The 22,089-nt window shown below is 44.9% G+C and overlaps 1 protein-coding gene across 3 annotated transcripts in view; it reads right to left on the bottom strand.

The window, feature by feature from the left end:
* LOC308061452 (uncharacterized protein) overlaps window positions 1–19,334 on the bottom strand; it is a 296,800-nt gene extending 277,466 nt beyond the window's left edge. For all 3 annotated transcript variants that reach the window (XR_013927233.1, XR_013927234.1, XM_080381414.1), the window contains exons 1-2: window positions 19,095–19,334; window positions 16,666–16,976 (exon numbers count right to left, since the gene is read on the bottom strand). The gene's annotated coding sequence lies outside the window, so the exon portion shown is untranslated. The remainder of the gene's footprint in view (window positions 1–16,665; window positions 16,977–19,094) is intronic.
* Window positions 19,335–22,089: the final 2,755 nt, after the last annotated feature.

Genomic DNA, 22,089 nt, shown 5'->3' with positions numbered 1-22,089 from the left:
CAGCTCTTCTTTGGCCTGCACCGTCTGCTGGGACAGCTCTGGAAGGGCTACAGCTTTCCAGCTTTATCCTGATGAGTGTTTCTTTAACCTCTGAAAAAGTGTTTACACCATCTTTAGTGACTATGGCATATAAGCTATAGGTGAAATTAAATAAAAAACAATCACACACACACACTCATATATATATATATATGTATGTGTGTACGGAGTGGGAGGGTGACAGAGAATACCTAGCATTCCCTTTATGTAAAAGGCCATGAGTCCTGTAAGGAACAAAGTATTGTTTTAAAAAAATAGATTATTTTACTAGATAGTTTAATTCTTTGTAGCAATCCAAAAGAAAAATTAAAAGGAACATCAGTCATCATTATGGAATGCAAACAGAAGAAAACAAAAAAAGCTGTGTCGCTGTATAAACCTTTTTTTTTTTTTCCTCTCAGCACGACACCGTAGAACTAGAAAACATGGAGTGAAATAATCAAGGGTAAGAGACAGTTGGCACATGCAGCTCCTTTAGCCTCATACCCCCTTTGAGGGGATGCTGAGGGGAGAGGACGCAGTGTCCTGGCCGGGAAGGCGAGCAGGAAGCGATTCCCTCCTGCGCCAACAGCGGGACCCGGCCATGGCAGGTTCAACCCATGCAACGGGCAGTTTCTTCTCATCTCATGAGGTCCATCATGGAGCAGAACGTGGTGAGTACCACCAGTCCCCACTCGTTCAAAAAGCGCCGGGAATACAAACCCTCAGATGATTATTAACTACCAAGACATTTTCACTTAGTCAAGTCCAAGGCTCACAAGCCATAAACCACTGGAAACTGTGAAAGCATAAATATGAACTCGCCCTGTTCTCACGCTCTTCCTGAAGTGCCCACAACAGCTCAGCAAGATCTTGAGTGTATCAACCTTTCATCAAGCCAACTACAACGCTTACAATAAAACTCCTGAGCTACTGATTACATTGCTGTTATCTTTGCGCATATTTCACACTTGGATATGGCACCAAAAACAAGTTCTACTGCATTTATTGTTTCTTTTTCCCAACAAAAGAAAGACAAAACTTTGTTTGACCAAGTATCACCATTCCTGCCCCTGAGCTCTTCCCCCTCCTTACCAACACTGTAAATCCTGCCTTTTATAGGTAGGCAAAATACCATTTTCATACTCACACCACGAGAGCAGTCAGATACAAATAACCACAAAAAATTATCACGGAGCAGACAATGCAGTCCCCAGCCCATGCAGATGTTTGCTGAAACTTCGCTTCCCAAAGGGCAGGGAGAATTGATAACTCGCTCCTCCCAGGTACCGAACTCAAGGATTTCATTCCAGCAAACCAAAGACCTTCAAGGATTCCAGTTCCAACAATGATGTCACAAAATGGAAAAGTAAAAACAAAACCCACGCCACAAAAAAAAAAAACAGAACAAAACAAATTAACAAAAACCCACCACATCACACACAACACCCAGAAATCCTGACCACAGAGTGCACAGGTTGAGATCTGGACCCTGTCAATGTACCAACACAAAACTAAAAATCCTGTTATAACAATTAAATGGCTCCCACATCGGAACGACACACAAGAAAGGACTGTCTATTACCTCTCAGAGCAAAATGATCAGAACTGAAGGAAGAAATTAAATTCCCACCATGCAGGCAGGAAACCAAAACCTCAAAAAGGGATGTAGCACACTGTGCCCATATATACTGTATAGAGACAGACCCCCAGTGACATTCCCATTCCAACTGACATAACTGGTGCAGAGGGAGGGCCAGTCCTTCCTGGGACTTCATGGCCCTGCATTTCAGAAGCATCTTGTAGTCCAGAGGAAAAAGCAGCCAACTACAGAAGCAACACAGAAAAGCCCAGGCAGTGCTGATAGCAAAGCAAACGTTCTAACCATCCCCATGATGGGAAGGATGCCCATTTCCACAGCCACAAAAAAAAAAAAAAAAAAAAAAATCAGCTGTCCCCATTATAACCCAGCCATGGATAGGTGCCATCAGCTGAGCATGTTTCAATTAAATTGCAACTTTAATTATCACAGGACCAGTGTGTCCAGTTTAACTATTTCCTAACACCGTCTTCCTCTACTAAAGTAATATTTCGTTCCTCCAGCGTGCAGACAAGTCCCACCAGAGAGAGATTCCATGCCAAAGCTTCCCTTTCTACCACCCCTGGTTTAAGTTGACTAAGTTTGCACTCAGAATTATTAAAGTATATAGGGTTACATTTATTGCATCCAGGCCTCAACTAGGCAACCTCAAGCATGTCACCTGCAGTATCACAACCCTCATCAGTGGTATTGCCAGATGCTGAGAAGGGCTTATGATGGGGTTACCTGGGATTATCCCATCAGAGTCCTTAGGAAAATGAGATACACCGACCATCTCACAATTGGATTAAACTGCTGTGGAGGGGTCTGGTTCTCAAACCACATTAAAAAAAAAAAAAATCATACTTCTCGCAACTAAGAACAGAAAAAGTGTCTGCTCACTCTTCAGCGTCATCAGAGTCATGGTCAGAGATACCAACAAATACTAAAATAGGTCCCACAGAAGAACTGTTTTAAGTGGATGATGCCCTGATTCCAGTCTCCAACCCTCAAAGGTCAATACCCGAACTGTAAGAACTCATTGAAAACCTTGGGCGCTCGCCCAGATGTGTGAATTTATTGGAACAAGTCCCAGACAGTAGGATTAATTAAATGCACATAAATCAGGACTTGCTTATTCACTGAAGTTTCTAACGGCAGTCCCTGGTATTAAAACGTCTAGGAATTGTAATCCCCAGAGATTACAGGCATATAGTTAAACTTGGACCCAATTACCTGCAAATCACTAATGACTTGAGAACTGTAAAGTGTATAGACACTCCCTAAACCTTTGGACAAAAACAAACCTGAGAAAAATGCACATACCACACAAATAAATGGCTGTACTCCAGGGACTCCCAGGCCTAATATTCCATACTATTTTCAGAATGTCAGGTATGGGGGCGGTGTTTGGTTTTTAAATGAGAAACAGGCACACAATTACTTTAAGAGTTTTTGACAACATCAAGAATAGGAGAAAAAAGGGAGAGAGAAGGGCTTAGTAAAGTGGCAACACACTGCTTTTGTAGTAAATAAACCCACATAGCATAAGCTAATTGTGAACAAAATCTAGTAAGCAAAAAGGGTATTTCCTCATCTTCTACGTACAGCGCTCTGCACCAGACCCTTACTACCAACAGAAACCAACTCCTGCCTCATGCACATAGACAGACAAACACCTAACTTTGTCCACAGAAACAGTTCCCTGTCTCACCTCTAACAGGGGCTTCAGCACAGTGAAATCCAGTTGTAAATGAGCAGGAACAGAGCCAGAGAGAATACAACACCACAGAAAGCCAGCCAGAGGGCAACAGACCTCAGGCATCCAGGTAAGGAACCAACAACACAGGCCAGTGTTACTCCTTATATACAAGACCAACTTACCTAATCTGACTACAATACTGGTGCTTCGCCAATACATTCACTACGCTTAACTCAATATAAACCAAAAGAAACCCATTTTTCTCCCAAGTGTCAAAACACCTAAAAAATCCAGAGAATGCTGCAATTTCCTGAGCTAAGCAGCTACTTCATAATGCAAACGTCTCATGACCCTTCAGAGATGAAGAGCAAGTCAAATGAAGTAAGAACAGAGCAGACAATTGGCAAAATACCTAACAGCTAAAGCAAAAAGAGCAATAATAAAAATTAAGAGAACACTGCACTCAGCCTCCAGTTGCATTTCTACCAATAAAATTATCTTAAAGGTGCCTAGAGGTCCCAAAGACTTTTTTAGAACATGTAAGTGCTCCCCAACAATCACAGTTAGAGGCAAGAGAAAAGAAAACAAGAGCACATGTATCATTATAAGCTTTGGGGATTATATGCAAACCAAAGTTAATGAGATCCTCGTAGCTTCACTTGTTCTTTAAGCAAGTAACCTACACTCCTGGATTTGTATTTAGCAAACAGCCACTCATCATTTTAAAAGGATGGCAAAAGCAGCTTTGGGATACGATTTTTCCCTACATTGAATTTTACGTTCTCATTTTTTTTTCACCTGCATCCTGCTCCCTTATGTTCACCCCATCAAACAAGGCAAAAAAGATGGCAAAGGTTTCTATAGTGCACTAAAAAGAAGAAATTTGCAAATGGAATAAACCCAGACAATTGACAGAAAAACCCAGAAAGATAAGTACCACTGAAACAATTTTCCCCCAAGCTCATCAACTAAGAATCCCTGCAGGGAATGTGAATATAAGGTCAAAGATAAACACACCAGCTTCCGTTAAGGTCCCCCACACACCCCGCAACGTATACATACACACACATAAAGGTGCTCTCCCTTTTGCTTGGATTTCCACTTTATTTTGTGTTTTGATATACACCATAAAATCCATATGCTGAAAATAGCACTTAATATAATCTAAGCTTTGTCTAAAGATCCATCCTTTCTTAATCCTAGTGTACAAAAGTGTTGTTTGTATCCTATGTATTGGCCCTTAGGATTCAAGATTCAACACACGTAGTAACTGTAAAAATAAATCTCCAAACTGCTTTGATGTATAATGTTCAACCAAACTGAGCCACATACACTCAGACTTCACCAGGTAAGCAAAGTCACTAAAAAAAAAAAAAAAAATCTCTGATTTTACACACTTTTACTTAATCACATGTGGTTTGACAATATGTAATATATTACGTAATTTAAGATTTCAGACACATGACAATCAGCAGTGCTTCAGTTTATTATAGGCTAACAACACCGACCCTCCCAGTTCCAAGAAGAATCAAACGGGACATTAAACTACCCAACCAAAGTTGCACTAAATTTCTTCAGAAACACAGCAAAGATTCATTTCGGTCTGATAAGTTTTGCTGATACGGACGTGACAAACAGCAGTAGTTCAGAGAAGTGCAGCTGTTTATTTGCAGATCTTGGTTTATTCTGTAGCCCTCAAAGCACCTGATGCTTCATATTACACCACAGAGATACTACTCTGACAGCAGGCTGGTGAATCTGATACGCAGCATTACTCAAAGTGACAGTAATAACCACCCTTAGCATAGTTTTTCCTACACCAGTTGTAAATCAGAGACATACAGGATCACAGACTTGCATATAGGCGCACTCAAGCCATCTCCTGCATCCACATAAGTTGCCCAAACGAATAAAGGGAAACCTTAATTTTCCCCAGACCTGTTCCACTAATTAATATACTAAAACAAGAAGCAGAAGAAGATATCAAGGTTACTGTATTCCTGCCCCAGTTCTAATGTACCTTACTATTTCAAGAGATGAACCCAATTAAATTAAATATATATATATATATATCACACATTAAATACAATCCATAATCACAGGAATTTGCATATGGATTTCTAGTTAAGGTTTTATTAATAAACGTGCACTAAGATTACCAGCAAGTGCATTACTACTCTGCATGCATCAAAGATGCATCTTTGTCTGCCTTTTTCTTCTGCTTATCTAGCCCATTTGGAATGTTAAACTTCTGTGCTATGTAAATGAAAATATTTAATTATGCAAAGCAAAGGGGAAAGGTTTACATTATTATAATTGAGTTAAATTCTTTCTGCTTTAAGCTCAAATACTGGGAGCATAGCTGAGCATCTGTTAAGAATTTCAAAGTCTTAAACTGCTGCTTTATAAATTTTAAGAGCTACACGTGAACAATTTGAAGCCTTTTGATGTTAATAAAATTACTGTAATATATTCCGGTTTCATGGTTAAAATTAAAGGAAGTCTGAAAGCTTAATGCAAATCCAAGGTAAGAAGCAAATCCAGAAAGAAGTCGCTTGTTTGCTACAATTTTTCAACTCTTACGGTAACCAGAATTTATAATTGGAAATGAATGAACCAGCAAATGGCTAAGGAAGCTACAAGTAAAACCATCTCAGGAAAACAGCGCCTCAAGAGCAACCTGTTCATAGAAAAAGGTCTCCTTTGGGTAAACCTGATGGTCACAGCTACGTACACAGCAGCAAGTACGTCATTACAAGGTCAGTGTGACACGCTGATGGTTGCAGCCACTTCAAAGGGATCGTTTTGCCTTATGCCTTCACCTGTGCTGAGACACACAACAAATACACCCGTGCCATGAGCGGAAAAGCAAAGAATGGCACATTTTTGTGGACAAAACTTCACCGAATCTTCACGGTAAAACAGTCACCAGCTCTGCTTTCTACTAGGGTACAGAAGTAAAAGGAGCCTAAAAGAGCTTGAATGCTCACACTATTTCAAAGGAGGCAGAAGAACACTGCTGTTCTTCCGCCAGCCCCACCTGCTGCAAAGCTGACGTTTCTCAGATACGAAACACTGCTTTCAGCAGGATTCTGAAAGAGCTAACCTAGTTTCTTCCAATGTTCAGGCTGTGAGGTGATGGAACACTTGGCTGTTTACTTGCATTTTATTACAAGGCGGTAACCCTTCTTTCCCCAGCTCAGCCTCACCACGTTTAGCTGGCCACCAAGCCTCAGGGAGACAAGCACACAATCCTCAAGCAAACACATCTGTTTGGTTAGTTCATGATTTCTGAGGTGGACTGGTAGGCGCCCTCCAAAGCTTCAGACGTTCTTTGCTGCATGCCAGATGGACTGCCTTCGCCTGCGCCGTGCAAGTGCTTATGGCCTTTAGCAAGGGAAGAGGTTTAAACATTTCCACATTAATTTGTGATGCAAAGCAGTTATCCCTTGACCATGCCAGCCTGTGCTGTTCAAGTGAAAATCCACCAGCTTTCAAGACCTTCCACTGATCCAGGCTTCCTCAGGCAGAGAAAGCCCTCTCAAATGCTTATCCCAGTGCTCATCGCCATTTGGATGTATAGACGAGGGCAGCATCTTTTGCTTAGAGGTCTGATCAGACCAACTTGCCTTGCCAGCCCCATGCCCTGGCATACCTGTAACAGCTGAGCACGGTGCCAGGGCTTGGCACAGGCTCACAGCCCTGATGGCAGCACTACACCATCACCTCCTCTGAGAGGCTGGGGATTGTTTTGTTTTGGTTTTTTTAAATTCAGTAAGAAAGATTATGGAGTCATACTAACCGCTCCACAATTACAACTGAAATTTGCCTTCCGTTATAGAATCAGTTCTAATGCTTCTCTCAGGGCAGAGATAGATGAAACTACTTAGCTAATTACAAGCATGTATACTTGCAAAATGTTTAGCTGTGTTAATATCAAATCACTTAAATCTGCTGATATTCAGAACTAGAGGGCTTTTTACCACTGTTTATGTATGCTTTCCTTGGGTAACCCAACACCAGAGATATTTTTTTAAGGTTAAATGGGTGTTACAGCACCCAGCCCTAACACCTGCATTTCTACCAGGTTTCTCTCTTGGCACAAGCTACGCTACACACTGCGCTGCATAATCTGAAAGCTCTGCATCACTGGCTTATCCCCCACACAGCCCCCAAAAGAAAAAACCCTCACACCACTGAAAGCATTAAAATGCATTAAGCTGGATGACTGTGAAATGTCATGAGTCCTTACTGACTCCACGGTTTAACTGTGGGTTTTAATAGAGGTAATATTTCTTCATTGCTAGCCAGTGCAAGATTTGTTACCTACACAATGACTCAACTATGACATCTTTTATGAGTGATATGTTAAACTAATTAACATTAACCTACCAGAAGAATCAAGCATAAATTATAGACCATTTCAGTTAAAGATACAGAGAGCTTCTATACCGATAATTTTCACCAAACAAAAGACTTTGACCCTTGAATTATGAGATTTCATTTTAAAATTAATATTAATCACCTCAGAATTCTTATGCTGAATGTTTTTTCAAATACATTTTCTACTTATTTCAATTTCGACAGAACATAATAAGGCATGTGCAGCTAGTGTAGCAATTCTAAATCCAAGAACTGGAGAACCAAGACATGACAAAAGTTATAAGAGAAAATAAATATTCTGTTATGCTTAATTAAGTGTTTGTTCCCCTTCCTCCTACTACGGAAAACAAAAATAAGATGGCCAGTAATGCCTATAGATTACGCCAGCACTGCTATATAGCAAGTAGGGCTCTACCCCCAAATGCAGGCATCAACCGTTCATGGCAATATTCCTCAGAGCCTGTATTTCTCATCTTTGAATGCTAAGGCAAGAGGCAGATTAAGTCAAAATTCACTAAAAATACATATGACAAGATAAATTGCCCAACAGACAGGCCAATATTCTTCCAATGAGTGCACCCTGGTTCTCTTTAGAGACACACTAAGTAGCTGCACCTCCCTCAAAAGCAAACTACTACCAAGCATCTTTCTGGCAAGTGGTTACTATACCACGTTCAACTCCTGCCCCTCCACAGAGATTCCTCTTTAGTTTTTGTAGGAGAAATTGATCTTACCTAAGCAGTACTAGAGATACCCTATTTCACTTTCACTGTGTTTTGCAGTGATGGCGATACATGAACCATAACAAGTTTTTTGCCAAGAAGTTAATCCAGGCACTGACCTGGAATAACAGGGTCTACTTCATAGTTCTCTTCAGCCTGGAAGCACTCAGAATAAAAAAGAATAAAGATACCCTGCTCCTCTTACACAAATTGTGGCCATAAACCACTGCCCACAGTAGAAAACAAGGGAAAATGTTAAATGCAAAATATATGCAAAATGGCTCCTGGCAATTCCCGGGGTGTTGGCACAGCACTGCTCACACCGAGCAGCCAGACACTCAGAATACACCCTGCTCTAACTCAGCACCCATCACTTGGGTACACCGTTGCTGATAGAGCAGAGAAACAAGCCAGAGAGCTCCCCTCCTCTTCACCTTCATAAACTACCTACCAGGCTACAGAGGGTCTGCAAATCCTTATTTCTAATAATGCTATAGACATTTTTCAGTGTCTAGAATATGGTCTCCTACACAGCTATCGGACACAGCTATCCAACCACACTCCACAGGACTGTACCAACACTCCGAGGAAAGGCTTGAGATGCCTAACCCTGGGCAACAGCCTCACACACAGAAATCTGCAAAAGTATTCTTATTCTGCCTCTTTTCTGTCCTACCCTCACTTTGATCCATCATAACTTAACTTACTGCCTTTTGCAACAGTGTTCGGGGGGGGCGGGGGGAAATGTTTTAACCACAACACACAAACCAAGGTCAAAGCAGTAGATTGATTTCTTTGCATTTACAAATGCAAAGAAATCAATCTGGGAATGGGTCTGATCTTCCTTTGCAAACATGCTCTCCCTTGTCTCAAAAAGAAAGCCACTCATACATCTACCCTCCATGAAGTCCACAACAAGCAACATTCCACACATAGTTTTGGTGGCACAATTCCTACTAAAGATGTTAAAACAAGATATATATAAACAACCTCCTCTAGCCACTTCAAGTATTAGACTGTGTAGAATTTAAAGCAATGCATTCCATCAAACCAACATATATAACTTGTGTATATACATTCTACATACACACATAAAAACATTAAGCCAGATTGATTGCCAGTTGAAAACACTTTCTTTTTTTAGTGCTTGTCATATCCACCTCAGATATGCCTTGCTTCTTTTCAGTGGTGTCTTGGGGGGGGGGGGGGGGAATGGATGGGAAAGGAGTAAGCAGTATGCCTGAGATTGAGATAAAGCGTTTTAAACCTGATTAAAGTGAATTCTTTCATTATACGCCTGATCACTAATTCAATAGATGCTTCTCCATTATATGTTTTTTGACTGATGGGAATTTACACACAGGATGTACATATGTATTTACGTCTAAAGTATAAGCATATAATGTACGTGTATACACAGGGGCCCTGGTGTCCGACTTACTTTTCCAAAAAAATCAAGTGGTCAGTATTGCCACAGAAGTCAACAGCGATTGTTATTTGGCTCTGCTGAAAAATCGACCTAGATGACTGGATTTAGACACAGCAGCTCAAATGTTGGTGGCTAAACAGGGAAAAAAATGCACTGGGGAACGCAAATTGGCTGATGAAAATATTTCAGGTATTAGTTTTAAGCTACCATACACTAAAAGGCATACAAGGAAGGTGTCAAGTATCAGTTTAAATAAGACATTTAAAATAAACTAACATCTAATTAGTCTTGCATCTAGATGGGTTGTGTGCTCCAAAACCAGTCTCAATAGACATTAAGTAAATTGTCCATTCATTCCTTTGGGGAGAAGGAGCAGCTTCCTCTTATTGTTGCCCTTAAAATTCCCTTTTCAGCCCTATTACTAGATGAACTGCTGTCATGAAATTATACCAAGTTGCAGCCCCCTTCCTCCGCTGCCCAAGCGCTGGAATTTCTGCAGGAGAAACCCTCTCTCCCATCGATGGGAGTTCTACAGAGAGTAACTAAGTTGACAATATGGATATTTAAAGGGACAGCTAATTTGTTTTTGCAAGCTTTGCTCCCATTTATGCTTTAAAAGCAATAATCACTCAACTTTTCTCTCAATTTAAACAAAGTTTTTCACAACACGTTCAAATCAACTAAATTAGGCTTGAAATGCTCATATGTCAAAGTCTCCTGAAGATGGATGATAATATTCAAATATCAGGTGTTGATACCATGGAAAAGAAGCTATTTGAAAAGAAGAAGTGGCAGTTAATCCAAATCTGATAAACCGAGTCATGATCTAGGATGCAGATATTAACCATATGCAAAAGGAGAACTTTAAACTGATAAAGCCACAAAATGCATAGATGTGAGACTATAAAAGTAACATATACAAATCCTGATGATGAAAGGTATCTACATGATAAAGAACAAGCTTTTGGGTTTAGAAATATATTTCTTTCCTTACTTCTTTTGTAAGTATAATGAATTTCAATTAAAAAAAAAAAAAAAAAAGCAAGGCACTAAAAACATGAAGTTGTGAACCAGAACCACCCTTCCTTCCAATGTCTGTTTTTCCGTAGGGACCCATGCCTAAACATGCCCCATCAGTCCAGTCCAGGAACTCAAATGAATAAATCTACTGCCTATATTGCATCATAAAACTCTGAATATGGCCAAATTAAGATAGATGATGAGAGGTATGCTATCTCTGGTCATACCTCTGGTTACAGTACGCTTATCTTCTGATTTTTTTACCAATAAGGCTATGCCTCTTCCGTAAGCGGAAGAAGGCCTCTTCCAACACCTTTGTTGTTTCCAACACTTGTTCCCAACACAAAGCCTTTACACAGCAGCCCCTCTGCAAAGGTCAGTGGAGACCACATTCACACCCCACAGGGAGCCCAGGGAAGAGCCCCCTGCGCCATCACCACTCAGGTCAGCTCCAGCACCAGCAGAGCCACATCATATGCAAACTCAGCTGGGAGGCAACAATTAATAGATGAAGGCCAGTAGCACCATCACAGTTTCAGTAGCTTACAGGTCTGAATTAACACCCTGTGTGGCACTACACCAGCAAGCTGCTTAGCTACACCTCTGCTTGCCACATAATCTTCACGGTGCCTTCTTAGGTATTCCGGAGCCATCACAACTTTTATTATTTTCAGAGCATATGCACAGAGCAACACTGATAACCAAAAACCCATTTGCAAATTCTGAAAGATAACTAAACGAGCAGCCACACAAAGTCTCACCTCCAAGATAACATCAAAACAACATATGCAACTCCTGAACCACTTACCTAAATGATTTTTTTTGCCTTGCACAGTATTGCAAAGCCAAACAGAAGAAGCTAACTTGTATCCTCAGCTGAAGACTGCAGTTATTTTGGGAGCAGATTTAATTCAAAACACGCAAAGTTAAACTTCTCTTTCCTTGTACAGCATTAAACAGAAACGATTTTATCATACACCAAGAAGAAGCCAATACTACTGATCCCCGAGATATTTATAACCTATGCTACGGCCATTTAAAGATTGCACTACATTTTCCCATTAGAAATGCTCCGATGGCCTCCAGGCACATAAATTACGACAAACCGCTTCTCCTCTAGTCCCACAAAATCCACCTCTCCTTTCTCCAGCGCATCAATCACCAGCAACCAGCCCTCATTTCCAAGATGCCTCGCTGCTTCCTTGCCTTGCCCACCATCACTCCAACCCTATGCCCCCTCCCATTGCCCACTCACTAAATTTTATGGCACCATGTGCCTTCCCCACACACACACACACACACCCACCTCCTCCACCCGCCGTCCTGCCCCACCACTCTCCCTCACCTCTGGAGGAAGAGTGATGCTGACACCCAGAGCAACACCGCACTCACCACCCAGTACAGGACTTCAGGCAACTCCTTTCACTTACGAGATGTTCTAAGAACAGTTAGGGGAAAAAAAATAAACCCACCCACACAGGGAAAGTGACAGAAACACCAATACCGGGATGGTTACAATGTATCAAAACACAGACTATTTGCTTAAGGTGGCAACATTGTTTCTAATTGGATGACGTGATGTTTCTTTTTAGTTTTTAAATATACACAATGTAACATTTTGTTATTTTTAGCACGGGCATAGCACTGAGACGAGGTATGGGCGGTTTTCCTTGCACAGGGTTCAAGGCAGTATGTCCTCACTGGTCCTACCACAGCATCCACACTTGCAGAGTCCCGTCACCTTTCAGGGGATGTGCTGTCCCTGTCCCCCAACAATGACCACAATTAATTTTGTGTTAAAATATTCTGCATGCCCCCTAGCTTATCTATTCCCCCTCCCCCCCCCCAAACCCAAACACACCTCTGCATTTTAATCAAGGAAAGGTCAAGGTGTCAAGCACAACAGCATCAGGCGTCACATAGTTTGTGACAAATTTCACATTCTGACAAGGCAAGTAAAAAAAGAATCAAAATAGAATTTTAGTGAGTTGGAAAGCTTCTTGCTATATAAGATAAATTCAATCAAGAGAAAAAAAACTATTCCAGACACCATATGCCTCTGACTAAGTGACAGCACATTACAGAAAGCAGCTCACGCAGTGGAAGCTCCTTTTTCATTATAACTTCTTATGCAAGTATATCTCAATCGTAACCGTAATGGAATGGGGGAGGGGGGCAGTAAAGCATCCCCCACCCTCACATTGCAAGTGGCAACTCTCTCTTTCCAGCCTTGGTCAACTTTCTCCTACCTTTCTCACACAAGCTAAAAAGAAACAAACTGTGCTCCAATGCGTGTGTTGGTTCTGCAAATGTTGTACCCCAAGTTACTCGATAAGGTGAAAAACAGCAAAAGCAGATAAATAAAAAGAGAAATCATCGTATTTGCAGTTACACTTTCTACTATATGAAGGTATATGATTAAGCACATGGGATTCAGCCAGCATTAAGCAAAATAAAGAGGGGGGGGGGGAAAAAAAAAAAAACAACACAACCAGACACCGTTATCAACACGGTTTTCTATGGAGCCAAAGCTACAAAGCCAGCTCTGTCCTAGAAATATGCCCCATCCTACAGCTTCTCCCTCATGTTCCCAGGAAGGAGCACAGTCACTACTCACCACCCCATCCTCCTCGTAACTACACAATACTCTTCAGACTGTTTGGGAGTCCTTTCAGGGACTAACAATCACATTACCAAAGCTTTCTCCCAAAATTTTACTCCAGCCAAACTGGACCTCTGCATCCCGAGAAGGATGCTCTGGGAAGGCTTGCGGAGAAGGAAGCCCCTTTGCCCTGAGCTGCCAGGAGCAGAGCCTCGCACCAAGCTCTCAGGTAAGCATCCCTCTCTCCATGACATATCAGGAGTCAATGGGGCACACATGGGTCTGCAGAAAGTTCTACCTCACTTGGGAATTCTGGAATTCATGACCCAAAATAAAGCACTTCAAGTAATGGGAAGGAACAATCAAATAAATAAAAAAGTCCTTATCACATTTTCCTTTCTACCCTCCCAGATGTTTGCTGATACTCCACATACCACCTTCACGTGCTACCTGAGAACCCTGAAGTGACAGACCCTGTCCTTTTTCTCTTCTGCTTATTCCTCACAACGCACAACTGAAATACTGCCACTCCACCCACCCACCACACCCTGTGAAAGCACTTCTTGCACCCTTTTAAATCTCTTCTGTTCCACCAGCCTGAGGCCACGGCCATGGTTACTCTCACCCCAGCTACACAGAGCAAGGCACCTCCTCACACCACAAAGTACACTGGCTGGAAGACCTTCTTCACTGAGAATACAGTTCAAAGGAGTAACTGCTACTCAGACTGTCTTGTATTTGTTTTAGGTGCAAGTCCTGCTACCAGTTTAACAATGACACATCCCAGGATAGCCTTGCAAGGGGGAGTCCAGAGCTCACTCCCCAGCCCAGGACACCCGCAAGGACTCCCACCACCACCCAGGACAGTCACAAGCAAAGCAAGCAATGGCCCAACTGCAACCAGAGACAAAGCACAAGAACAACCCTTTCCACACACTGCAGAGCTACAGGGTTAGGACCCTCGTACCTGGAACCCTCCTCCCGAGCACAGCTCCCAGGCTCCTCACAGCAGGAAACAGGCTTCTCACAGCCAGCCCCCACCGAAGGCAGCAGGGCTGAGTTAACCTGAGTGAAGGCAGGTGATCCCCAGCACCCAGGTGCTGCTCAGACTCCAGCCATCCCCTGCCCCACCTGCTGCTGCTGCCCCTTTTGCTGGGGCTGCTCCCAGGAGGAAGGTGCAGGGATGCTCCAGCCAGGGCCTGCAAATAGCATTTTCTCCATCTCCATGCAAGCCCTGCAAGGGTCTCACCTCCCACCAATGCAGCATGCCTACCAGCTGGGAACTACCATGCTAAACATTTCCTAGCTGGCCCTACTCCTCCTCTCTGTGCAGATCCTATCTCTGAATATGAGAATGCTTCTTTTTGTTTTATTGGAAATAGTCCAAAGAAATTTGAAGACAGATAAATTGTATTCCCCTTCTTTAAATCGGAAAAGTTTTGTCACCAAGTCATTAAAGTTTGAGATGTTCCAGGTATAAACACCCACAAGTATATCTAATAATTTGCATAACATATCCTGAATCCTGTGGCAATGATCAAATTCAGTCTATACAAACTCTCAGATGAAGCTAAGCTAAGGAGTTGTCCCTATTTACATTAACTGTATGTAAAAATTCACACGCGTTTGCAGTGCTGATGAAAACTAATGGCTTTCAAGCAGATTGTACCTTTTCTGTCCAGTTTAGCTTTCCTAAAGAGCAGCAAGTGCCTGAGAAGAAATTGAACAAGAAAATCTGCACAGAAAGGAAAAAGGATCGGAGTTTTGGTTTTCTTTGAACACAACAACGTAATAGCTGGGCTGCTTTTACCAGATGACACTAGATAGCAGCTCTAAATATTTTTATCCAGCTCAATCCATTTATTATGTTTTTCCCTCTTTCCACAAACAGCCTAAGACTTTCCTTTTTCAAACCTCTAAAATAAAGACTTTCATATGGCTAACTTAAGTCATGCAAAGTTCAAAAATAGTATAAATGCAGAACAATATTAAGAATGGCAATCTAAATGTACATTAATTGCGTTCAGTACATAACAAAAAGCTTATCCTCAATAATCAAGAAAATTAAGAGCTGGTCTTTATTACAACACAGTCAGAACGAGGAAATTGGGACTGTATTGCTTCTTGTATCTCTGTTTACAACTGGAAAGGATAACAAGTGATTATTCGTTCAGATTTCTATTTTGCTCTAAAGTAGGCCAGCCAGCTCAGCACTTTTCTTAAGATTATGAATACTTGTCTGCCCTACATATGGTCTAGGCTGGAACCAATCATATGAGCTGAAATATGCAGCAAAACCAACTATTTTCATGTCATTCATTTTCAGCTATAAATAAGAACTGCAGAAAACAGGTATAAAAGGATCAGATTTTAAATAGTTTTAAAATTTGCTTTGCAATTTTCATAGTTCACTGAGGGTCTCAATGATTTCTTCACCATTGGATTAACACTTAATCTAGATTCAAGAATAATTTGTTATTCATAAATAACTCTTTTAATAGCTTGTTTCCTCCACTAGTTTTCATTTCATTTTTGTACACCTGTTATCTCATACAGTAACAAGAAAACTGAGAGCTGTCTGCATTCAATAAGCTGTCACAGTACTAGGACATTCAGGATGTAAACATGCTCCACAAGAAGCCTTAAATCAAAACTTAGAAATTCAAGGAGTTCTTTTGTTTCATGTGTTTTTAAAGTGAAATATCCCTATTTGCTCTCTCCCCCGTACGAACCATCCGTAAGATTTTTGTTTCTCTTTGGAAGAAGAGACATTAAATAATAGAAGGTTGTTTTCTTGAGTTCAACCCAAAATACTAACACGTCTTTAAATAAAATCAGTTACTTGGAAGATCGGAATTGTAGAAAATGCTTTGTTTAAATTGTTTTTAATTTATTTTTATTGGAAGTTAACTAGTCTGATCTAGAGTTGCTCGGACTCCTCAACCCCTTGAAGTCATTACCTTGCAAATATCAGTTAACTCTGAAAACAAAAACACTTTCAGTTTTTCCTTCTACATTCAAGATATAAATGCTGCCAAACCATTAGTAAGGCATTTCTGTCAGATTACGCCACTCAAAACTACTGCTAGGTGTCAGCAGCAAGGCAGAGGCAAAAAAAATAAAAGGTTACAGAGCAAGTTTAAGACGAAGACAACGCGCTTGGTATTCTGATGTACAAGACAGTATTTTTGCAAGAGGGCACACACATACCTTTCATCAGCTGCAGAACCTTGGTGACAGATGGCGATATAATCCAAATGGGTCTCAGCAGCATTTCCCACAATATCCTCAAGTTTCGGCAAGAGGCTCTTCCACCTTTTCCAGGAGCCCATGAAGTTATGTATGAATCCAAACAGTTAAGACATTCCGCAGCTGCATGGTCCAGTTTGTGCCGCATTAACCACCCCTGAAGAATCCCAAGCTGTATCCCACCGCTCACAGAATAATGCAACATGGCACCCATCACAGGCGGGTGTTTTGGCAAACATCCCATCCCGTCTTCCCCACAACCGTGTTTTGACCTGTTCGAATAAGGGGAAGAGGCGTTAGTTCAGCACAGTAACTCTGCCGCACCAGCCAGGGATGAACACACAACTATAAAGTTACATTCTTCCGAATAATTTCAAACACGTATTTCTTCACAGATTTAGACACATACTAAACTCAAAGCCTGGTGACAGCATTTCACTTTAAAAACATCATCAGGCTGGAATGTAACAGAAGATGATTTAAGAAAAAGGCTTTCATATTTCTCTACACATTGTGCAGTCCTACATTACAGAAAGCACTGAAGTGACAGGAGAGGAAAGTAATATAAAGGCTCTTCAGCCGCCCCGGCAGGTATTTCAAAACTCATGAAAAGAGTAAGTCAATAACAAAGCTTCAAGTAGCAAAAATAAAACTCATCAACCGTTTTGAAGGAGACGTATCAGGATGGTGGAGGAGAGAACTTAAGGGTGATCTTTCCTCCCACTTCAGCCTTGGCTCAGTGTCCCTCCGTGGCACCTCCACCAGCAGACACGCTACCGCGGCCGGTGCCAGAGCAGCAAGCATCACTGTTGGTGCTTGGCCCAGCAAGGAGCAAGCCAGAACAGCCAAATCCATGCCTGCCTGCGCTGGTACCCCTGCTTTGCCATTCCTTCAGGAGTACCAACTGCAAGCGTTTGCTCAGGTTGGGCCGGGGAATATGAGGAATGGCAAGAAAACTTGGGAGTAGTCTGCACCCCAAGGAAATCATGATGTGAGGAACAGCGTCAAGTCTGCCAAGCTGGAGTGGGGGAAAGAACAAACTTCCACACCAACGATGAGGAAGAGGAGCTAGAAGAGGTTTTAGAGACTGGAAGATGCATATGCACCAAGATAAAAACAAGAAGAAAGGAGAAGGTGAATACTGGTGAATGCATAAGAAGTTTTTGCTGGAAGCTCCATCTATGTTAACTGAGTAAGATGCACGTAGGGCAGACCACAGAAAAATAATTTTAGGAAAGGGAACAGGAAGAAGCTATTATATTTGCTACATATCAAGAGAAACCCGATCATATCTACACATGCATGAAATGAAAGATCCTGGCCAAAGGAGATTTTCACGGGAATCGCAAGTAAGCATAGAGGTGGACAGGGACGAGGAAGGAGGAGAATGAGCAACAATAGAATGTGGAAAAGTAGAGACTTCAGAAATTCTCAAATGCACAGATCTAAGGAGGAAAAAGGACAACTGGCAAATTAGGACAAGAAAATAACACCAGAAAGGGAAAGCAGCGAACTGGGATGAAAAAAGAAGAAAAGTGGAGGCTGTAACATAGCACAGAAAAATGGAAGGGAAACTAAGAAGACACTAAGTTAATCAAGATAATTAAGAAAAGTACAAAGTGCGCTTCAGGAAGTTTTCCAAAGTTGCAATGCTTGCTCTAGAAAGCGCAAATACCAGAAAGATGGAACAAAACCCAGGCAATTACCGCTTTTTCCACGGGACGAAGCTGAGCGGGCTGCGCAGGGGAGGACAAGCTGAGGACGGGCCAGCCTGGACTGACCCTTCCCAGTGCTTCCCCCCCCACCCCCCACCCCGATCAATGCATTCGGAAGAACAAAGTCCTCCCCCTGGTCCCTCCCCTCCTAAAATTGTCCCTGCACACTTCTGGGCACCTTGCTCCCCTGGGATGGTCCCGCAGCAGCAATGTGTGACCCTCTGCGGTGTCCCCCCCCTCGCCCTTGCTGCAGGCTGCCCTCCCCGGCCCCCCAGCCCCCCCCTCCCCCTTGGCCAGCCTTCCCAGCACTCCCAACAATCCCAAGAACTTTTCCCCGTCTTCAGCCTTCCTCTGTCCCGAACCCACCGAAAGCACTCCGAACCCACTTCCCTCCCCCGCAAAAAAAGAAAAAAATAAATGACCAAACCCAAAGCAGGCACAGGGAGGAGGCGAGACCCCCCCCGAGGGCTGCCCCCCAGCCTGCATTAGTGCAGCTAGGGCGGAACGACGCCCCCCCCCCCCCCCCCCCCCCCCAAAATACCTGCATGTGCTCCGAGGAGTACAAAGGACGGGCTGGGCCAGCCACAGCCCCCCGTGCGCCCCCAGCCCAGCGCCCGGCGGCGGGGGGGCGCGGGGGGCAGCCCGGAGAACAATACACGCCGAGTCCCAACGTACCTTTTCCTCGCTTGCCGCTGGGAAACCCGGGTTTTTTCTTTTCTTTTTCCTCGGGAGCCCGCAGCGGGGCTTTTTTGCTGTTCAGCGGCGGGAGAGCGCGGAGAAAGTTGAGTAAATCTCTCCGGATAAGTTGTCGAAGATGAGAGAAACCCGGGAGCGATGGAGAGTTCATCCGAGTTTCTCCTTTTGTTCAACTTGCCCGAGCAGACAAAGAGGCGGCAGCGGCGGCAGGTCCCCCCGCCGGCCGCCCCCCCCCCCCCCCTCCGGGGTCCCGCACTGCCCTCGCCCCCCGCCGCCGCCCCTCCATCCCCCCGCGGCGCGGCGCGGCCCCGGCGCTGAACTTCCCTCCAAGGGAACCTCCCAGAAAAAAAACAATTTAATTCTAGACGCCGGGGGAGTGGGGGGGGTGGGGGGGTGGGGAAGGGAGAGAAACATCTCTCAAATCATTATTTCCGGTAGATGCACCTCTTTGTTTGGATTCCCCCGACTGTCAGTGAGGACGAGGCTCTGGGTAGCTGCTTTCGGTCAGTTTGATCTCACGGAATGAGATGGGCAAACGCAGGACGTAAAGACAAATAAGTTTAAAAGAAAGGAAAAAGAAGTAAAAGAAAAGAAGAAAAAGAGAGAAAAACGGGAAGAGAGAAAAAGAAGGAAGAAATGAAAGAAAAAAAAAAAGGGGGGGGGGGGGGGAAAAACACAAAAAAACCCAAAAGAAAATCATCCGGAGTTGCGAAACGAACCCTTTTTGCATGGACACGGGAAGTACATAAATAAACAACTGAAGGGGAATTTGGGAAGACTGTTGCTTCTCCCCCCCCTCCCTTCGCACTTCTCCAGAGCCCCCAGCCAGGCAGCCCCCCGCCCCGTACCCCGCCATCCCTACCTGTTGCGTGCCGCGCCGAGCCGGGGCCGCCCGCGGCCGCCCCAGCGGAACCCGGAGGGGAGGCGGGGGCCGTAGACCCTTCACCCGCCCCCCACCCCGGGCCGGCAGCCCCGCTCGGCCGCCGGTGGGAGCGCAGCTGCCGCCGGCCCCGGGCCCCACAGCCCGTCGGGGGGCAGCGGGGTCCCCGCCGAAAGTTTGGCGGGGCGGGGCGGGGGGAGCGCGGCGGCCTCGCACCGAGACAAAAGAAGCGCGGAGCAGGAGCTGCAGCTCACCTTGGAGGGCGGGAGGGAGGGAGGCTGGGGAGCCACCTTCCGCCTCAGTCCTCCTCCTCCTCCTCCCCACCCCCGGCTCAGTGCCGACGGCGGGGCCGCGGGACGGGCTCACGGCGTGGGAGCCCCGCCAAGGGTCGCTCCCCGGCGCCGAACAAAAGCGAGGGGGGCTGCCCGACCCCCACTCCCTCGGGGCCTCGAACTTTCTGCTGGCCCCCCGCACCCCGGCCCCCGCCCCGGGGGCAGCGGCCCGGCCCGAGCGGGACCCCCACGTCGGGGCTGCGGGGCAGGAGCGGGAGCGGGGCCGGAGCGCGGGGCTGCCGCCCTTTGTCGGCGCGTGCCAGGGGGTGCACGCGGGGGGGGGGGGGGCGGTTAGGGGGCTCGTGAGGGCGTGCGCAGCACGTGTGCGTGTGAGGGCGTGCACAGCACGTGTCAGGGTGTGCGCAGCGATGCGGGTGCAGAGGTGCACAGTGCGTGTTGGTGTGCACAGCGCAGGTCCGGGTGTGCACAGCACGTGAGGGTGTGTGCACAGTGCATGTCAGGGTGAGGGTTTGTGCACAGCATGGGTGTGCAAGTGCATGTGCATGAGTGTGCACACAGCAGGAGTGCAGGTGTATGCACAGTATGTGTGCATGTGAGGGTGTGCACAGTGTGTGAGGGTGTGCACAGTGCCTGTCAGTGTGGGCACAGCAAGTGTGCATGTGAGGGTGTGCACAGTGTGTGTGAGAGTGTGCACAGCACGCGTGAGGCTGAGGGTGTGTGCACAGTGAGGGTGTGAGTGCATGTGCGTAAGTGTGGGTGCGGGTGTAGGTGTGTGCACAACGTGTATGTGTAAGCATGCATGCACAGCATGTGTGAGGGTGTGCACAGCAGGCTAAGGGGGTGTACACGGCGTGTGTGAGGGTGTGCACACAGCACGTGTGAGTGTGTGTATATGGAGGAGACTTGAGGGTGCTTATGCAGGTGTGCACAGCACGTGTGAGTGTGTGAGCTGAGCACAGCACGTGTGAGTGTGTGCACAGCACATCAGTGTGCACAGCATATATACATGTGAGCACATGTGCACAGCACGTGTGCCTGAGAGCATGTGTGTGGTGTGCCCAGGGTGTGTGGGGCGGCTGTGTGCACACTGTGCCTCCTGGCAGGGGCTCGGGATGGCCCCCAGCACTGCCCCCTGCCCCTGTTGGCATGGGCTGACCAAGGCCTGAGCCGTGCCCCAGCTGCAGCTAGCTTTTTAGTATTTTTTTTTTCTTAAAAATAAAAGAAACTTTGAAGAAGCTACCAGGAATCGGTGATCAACAGCAGCTGATGCTTGACATGGCAGGGCTAGTTTTTCAAAGTCAGAACCAGAGGACCATCTTGAGATGGGGTTTTTTTTTGAGAAGGAAAACCAGGATGGGCAGGGCACAGCATTTAGCCCTTGCTGCCCTGTTGACAGCTCCTACAGCCCCTGCTCACCCATGTCCCTTCCCATTTCCCTCCAGCCTGTGCTGATTTCATGCTAGCAAGCCAACTCATCCTTCTTCCAGCTCCTTCCCCTGCTGCCCATCTTCCCTAATTTTGAGGCTCATCCAAACCAGTCCCTTCTACCCAATGCCATCAGTCTCATAGGCTTTCCTCAAAACATTTTATAACCCTCCAGCCAGGATCAACCTTCCTATCCTCCTGCCCCAGAGAAACTGCCCCCAGCTCCTCTGCTGCTGCACGCAATGCATGCTGCCCTTGGACATTGCCTTCCTATGTTCTGTAGCAACGTACTTTGCCGTTGCTTTTCATTCTGGATGGTGAGGTAAAATGAAAATACATAACATGGTGTAACACCAGGTGTGTGAGTGAAACGCCT

Source organism: Falco punctatus (genome assembly GCF_963210335.1).
Source record: "Falco punctatus genome assembly, chromosome: 3".
Lineage (NCBI taxonomy): Eukaryota > Metazoa > Chordata > Aves > Falconiformes > Falconidae > Falco > Falco punctatus.
Note: the sequence above shows the minus strand (reverse complement) of the source record. Positions and strands in the feature narration are given on the sequence as shown.